Genomic DNA, 6,687 nt, shown 5'->3' with positions numbered 1-6,687 from the left:
TTGCTAATAATTGCATCCGTATATATTTACTAAGGTAAATGATTAGATGAGTAGAAGTTCTTGGTCACAAATGAAACATGGATGATGATACAAGGCCATTTACATCATCCCACTAATATGAAATTGAAAATATTTTTTCAAGATCTCCCACTAATATGAAATCAGTCCCTGTCATTTGACTAAAGACGTCGTAGGGAACTTGGCATCATGGAGAGAGTTCCATGATACTAAAATTAGTTATGAGAACTAATTAAATTGAGCAATACTGACTTCCTAGAATCCGTAATAATGCACTATAAAGAGAATTTAAAATTTTGGAAGAGTTTGACTTATCTTAGCTTTTGGGTTCCTTATTTTCTCATATAAAATAAGTTTTGTGGGTTGGTGAAATGCACTAGCTAGCTCGAAAACAGGGAAAAAACACTTAATAAACTTAGGTTTTGACTCCATGGCACAAACTCTATATATATATATATATATGAATGATTGGCCACTGTAGCAAGGTCGACTGCGAGCTCTTGGAAACAATACCAATTGAGAAACGCCCTGTAATGCACCACTTAAGCGCATTGAAAGTTGATATATATAGTATTCTTCAAGGTAGTTGCTCAAAGCAAAGAAACTTATTTTTATTCTTACCACTTTCACGGAATCTTTTACCTTTCAGCAGCAAAGTAATCATTTTAACCATTTGCAGGTTAGCAAAACAATAAAAGTTCATAGGACAGACTAAGCGACAGAGTGTTTCACTTGAATTTGTCGAGCAAATTAAAAGAGCTCCGAGCTTGCACACGAACCATCAACAAAAATAAAAAATAAAATAACTACCATTGCCAAGTGGGTTTTATGATGGCACAGAAGAATCCCTATCTTTTTGGTGCTTTTCGGTGATAGTGGAGGATCCCAACTTTGCTCATTTTTGTATTCTGTTATTAAAAACTAACTACGATTAGCTTTAAAAAATAAAAAAATAAAACTAACTCTCCTTGGCTTTTCAATCGTACGTTTTATGTAAACATAGAACCGATTAAACAGATTGCCGACCTCGCAACATTCAAACTACTATAAGTTAAGTAACACCCAGCATAATGAAAGGTCAAGGAGGGGAAATAATCAAAATACCTAAATTGTCTCAGTGAATTAATTTATTTCTCTACTTTTTTGTAAACTTAATAAAAAAAGGAAAAAAGAAAAAGAAAAAGGTATTGAGTTGATTTTTAAATTTTTTTATCTTTTAGACTTTAACTATTTTACCTTTGACGTAGTAAAACTATTGATCAATAAAATTTTTTTAGGGGTAAAGTAATAAAAGAAACAGAAAAGTTTTAAATGCTCCTAAAATACTATTTTATTATTTTTGAGCTTGGTGGGAGGGAGTGGGCGTGTGTGTATATATATAAAATAAAATATAAAATCAACAGTTAGTCAGTGTCACTGTGTCAGTCTCCCATTAAAATATTGTTATTAACATATAAAACTTGGGAGATAGATAATGAATGCAAATTGCACTAAGTTAGAATGATTATATGCAAAAGAGGGATAAAGACAGATCTTCGAAATATACAAAGTAATAGAATAGGGAGTTTTCAAATTAAATTAAAGCTTCTGACACATACACCGTCCATTTGATAGTGGTCCGCATTTTTTGTTATGAAATAATTAGCGGTTAGGATACTTAATGTGCATACATTTTAAGATTATAAATACCTGAGGAATCAAGAGCTTGTTACCATCGTCTTGTAGCTTTCTATCTTCAAGTATTTCTTAAGCCTTTCATTCGATATCCTTCTCTAACAATGGCAAAAATCCAATCCATAATTAGTAAATGTATTATTCTCGCTGCCCTAATAGCCTGCCATGCAATTCTTTCCAGTGAAGGAAGGCAAATAAAGTCAATGAACAGGAAGGAAACAATTTCAACAGAAGGAAAGAAAGAAATATTGCCACCCATTGGTTATCAGGAATCAGCTGCAGCACACGAAGAAGATGATTTTAGGCCAACGACACCTGGAAACAGCCCTGGAGTTGGCCATTCTCATCATACACTTGATAATATTGAAGATGTTGAATCCAAAGTGGTTGGTACCAGTAACATTGCTGCTGGACATTCAGTTGCGGGATTCAAAGATGATTTCCGCCCCACATCACCAGGACACAGTCCCGGCATCGGCCACAAAAACGCAGAAACAAAAGCCTAGATATATATATATATATATATATATATATATATATATATATATAGTTATCTAGTACAAATTTTAAAGTACGGGAAAGTTCGGAAAAATTTTAAAACTGCATGATTTTAAAGGCTTAGAGTTTTAAGTCTTTAAAACCGTGCGGTTTTAAAATTTTCTTGAATTTTCCCATATTTTAAAATCTTGGATTAGAACATTTCTAATATATATATATATATCAATTTGTTTAAGTCCCTGTGAATCTATTGCTTCAGTTGCTTTACATTAGTGTATATCTAGGATAATATCTGATTTTAATGTATGCTCGTGAACAGAATCATGTCCATGTTAAGGCTGATTTCTTTCACGTACGTATGTTTAAGATGTCTATGTGGAGCCAGCCACTACCTTTTGATATTATTGGAAATAAATAAACTTTTCATATTATATTCCTCTCTTAAGAAAGTATTCGATATATCATCGATATGTAGAAAACATCCTTCCATGACTCTTTTTTAGGACCATATTTTACTTTTTATTTTTTCAAAAGTTAAGCCACAGAAAATTTTCTCTTTATCTTAGCTCTTCTTAACTTTTAAAAATCTGTTACCATGTAATGTATCCATTAATTATTTTTCATGTACGGTTAAGATATTTTTATAATTATCTTTTTATTCACTTCCAATTATATTCATGTATTTACTAAGGTAAAAATTAAGATGAGAAGAGGATGCTGATCTGTGCATATGCATTCACCAAATTAAAAAGAGTAATGATATAGCCACAAACTCTTGTACAAACTTATTTTGTACAAACTGATGTGGCATGATAAGATTGGTTGAATTAAATATCACTTGGCCCACGTGATTTATTTTTATTAATTTATATTTTCATTCAACCAATGAATTAATGTCACGTCAGTTTGTACAAAATAAGTTTGTACAAGAGTTTGTGGCTGTATCATTACTCAATTAAAAAACGCTGAGATTACTAGATTTTGGGAGCAGTGAAAATCTTTTAGAAGGATGTATATATGTAACTTTATTTGAAGTACATACGACTCTCTTTTACCTCTCTTTTGTACATTTTAACGAGCTAATAATTAATGGGCCTAAAATATACAAACAAACTTTATTATTCAACAAAAATTAGAATCTCCAAAGTACAAACTAAGTTAAATGTTCAATTACATGGAATATTTATGAAAGGGATACGCATTTATGAAAAAGCCCGTTAAAGGGATATAAGTATTTAATTAATTTTGAAATAAAGAATTAGCGAGGAAAGTAATTACCATTTGGGTGCAAAACGAGACTCCTAACTTTGTATTATATGGGAAATCCTAAAGCATCAAAGTATCTTGCCGGTATTGAACTATGAATGGGGAAGAGAGAAAAAGTTCCAATAGGACCCAACCGGAAGTGTCAATTAAACACTTTTCGCGACTATATATTATATAGGATGGAGATGAGACCAAACATATGAATCGAACATGACAAAAAGCAATACTCAAGGCACATGAAAGCCAACTGTAACCACCGACTCCATTCCTTTTTCTTTTACCTTTTTAAAACTTGGCTTTTCTGATCTTATATTTTTATAACTCAATAAATTAATTTATCATGATAAATTAAACAAAATAAAGTACCTAGTAAAGAAAGGAATAAAAAAGAAAAATGATGAGAACCCTTTTTCTGGCCTTTAAATGCTAAAAAAATATTTTTTTTTTTATGTAAGAAAAGCTTTTTGTCATTAAATTTTCTAGAAGTTTCATTTGACATATTTTGAGAAAAAAAAATTTCAGAAACTTGTTCAAAACATTTAATTTCATGGCGGAAGCTGGAAGCCTACTGTACAATACGTCGGATGCATGTTCCGTCTTAATTAACTGCTCAAAATGGTCACTAATATTAACCAATACATAAATTAACCGTTAAGTACTGGTGATAGCTGTCATCAACTTCTGCATATTTGTGATAGCCCGTAGCCAGCCGCAAATTCCAGGGATCCTGTGGAATCCTGTTCAGTAGATTCCTCTGAGGGTGCGTTAAGAACTCACATAAAGAATATTTGTTCCTCAACTTTTTCTTTATACTTTTCTTTCTGCCTTGAGTTTGATTCGACCCATGTTACACAACTTGCAAAATGGGTTTAAAACAAGCAAAGAGAATCACAGAACATCGAGGAGATTTCGGATTATTTTTCCTTTCAGTAGCTACAATAAGTACAAAGATATTGCGGGCGATTTCATGAGTCAAAAACACTTCCATGTGCGAAAGCTCTCGATCTATCAATTTTTTATATATATTTAATTATGCCAGAAAAAAATTAATTTTTAAGGCACTAATACTCACGAAGAAGTCTAGAATAATATAGTTTTACTGCATGTGATGTTAATTTTTTTTAAAAAAAAATTATCAGTCATATACCATTAAATGACACCAGGATTAAACGTGCTACAACACTTTTTAAGTATATCACTTGTATACCCTAAGTTGACAAAACACTTCTACCGTCCACCAATCCATTAACTGCCGTTTGTAAACGATGACATCATAAGGGTAATTTAGTCTTTTTTTAAAAACGACATGTCATCACATTTACCAAATAAAAAATGACATGTCATATGATATATATTGATAAAAATGACATGTCATCTCATTTATTGAATAATTGTTAATGATTACTTTTTTAAAAAAAACTACTTTATAACCGAATCTACTCTAAAATTTAACCTAAATTTTTGAAAATCTACTCCTTCAAGCTCCAACTGGAATTTTTTTTATGGTATAATCTATATAATTGTAAATAATATATTGTTAATAATTTTTATGGTATAATATGGATATTTTTTACGGATAACTGTTAATAATATGTACCATTAATAATTCATATTTTTTAATAAAAAAAATATATTGTTAATAACAAAAAAATTGTGTATTGAAAATTTACATTAATTTTTGGGGTAAATTTATCTTTTTATCTCATTTTGAGTTTCAAGGGCGAAACAGTCAATTTGCCACAATTCCGTTAACTTTCTAACGGAAGTTAACGGATTGGTGGACGGAATAAGTGTTTTGTCAACTTATGGTATACGAGTGATACACTTGAAAAGTGTTGTAGCACGTTTGATACGGGTATCATTTAAGGATGTATGACTAATAATTTCCCTTTTTTATTTAAAGAAAGTAAGTATTTCATTAATTCACATTAGTGAAAATATTTGATCTTTGCTGGTAGAGAGACTAGCCATACAACAAGACTATTACAACAAGATTATTGTGTCTTAAAGCTAATTTAGCTAAAGAGTGGGTATAAGCATTATAAAATCTAAAGATGCACTTACATTTTACATGTTGAAAATCCTTATTGTTATTTTAGATTTATGAAATTATCCACAAGATTTATAATTTGCTATCCCGCTTGTTGTTGACTAAGCTTACAACATTTCAGTAGTCAATTTCTATGACTTTAGATTAGAACTCTATATTTCTAGCCGTCTGAAAATTTTATTTTACAGTTTCAACGTGATAGGTCTCAATCAAAGCCGTAAATTATATAGTAACGATAGTATTCTCTTAGGGTGAGAAAAAGACCACAATAATTTTAATTGGATTCAGCCTCCTTTAATTAATGACTATCAAAGAATTTAAATACAAAAGAAATTAACAACTATTCCTAATTCCTAGATAATATCCCTAAGAAATAGAACATTAACCGGTAGTTAATGACAACAAAATCGCCAAAGATTATTCAAAATAAAATAATCACGACTCAACCTAATTTTAAGCTAACAAGCTAGTGGACACATAGTCAACAAACCGCACTCAATAACATCCCAAAGTCCTTGCCACAATAATAGCTTTGCATGCCCCACGCATAGGGATGGCAAAATTCGGGTTCGGGTTCGGGTTCGGTCTTTCCAGTTCCGAACCCGGATGACAATTTTGCTATACCGGACCCGAATATAACCCGGATATTTTAATTCCGGGTCCGGACCGGGTTGAACCCGGAAAAATTCGGGTTTCCAGATTGCAAGTTCCAAACCCGGATATCTCTTACAATTTTTTTTTCTCTCGATGTTACTTCCTCAAATCTCCAAATCTCAAATCACCAAAATCCCGAAACCATAGCTAAATGAATGTTGAGGGAGGATTGCTGAGTTTTCAGATTTTTGGTGGCATTGGTGTTGTCGTCGGCGGCGTCGAGGAGAGCATCGTCAGAAAGTTGCTATGCAGATTCGGTAGTTTCTGGTGACAAAAAACCAGCAAGAGTGGTGGAAAGCAGCTGTCAAAAACCAACAAGACTGCAAGAGTGACAAAAAATGAGGATCTGCCTTAATGGGCGCATTCCTCTTTGTCTTCCTTTCTATACAAAGATTTTTCCAAGTCATTTGAGTGAATGAAAGAGAAATTGGAGAAGAAAGAAAGCAATTGCAGTGGGTTTTAATGAAAAGAGAAGATGGAGAAGAAAGAAAGAGAAATTAGAGAAGAAAAAAGCGGCTGCAGTAGGT

Source organism: Citrus clementina, unplaced genomic scaffold (assembly GCF_000493195.1).
Source record: "Citrus clementina cultivar Clemenules unplaced genomic scaffold, Citrus_clementina_v1.0 scaffold_7, whole genome shotgun sequence".
Classification (NCBI taxonomy): Eukaryota; Viridiplantae; Streptophyta; class Magnoliopsida; order Sapindales; family Rutaceae; genus Citrus; species Citrus x clementina.
Note: the sequence above shows the minus strand (reverse complement) of the source record.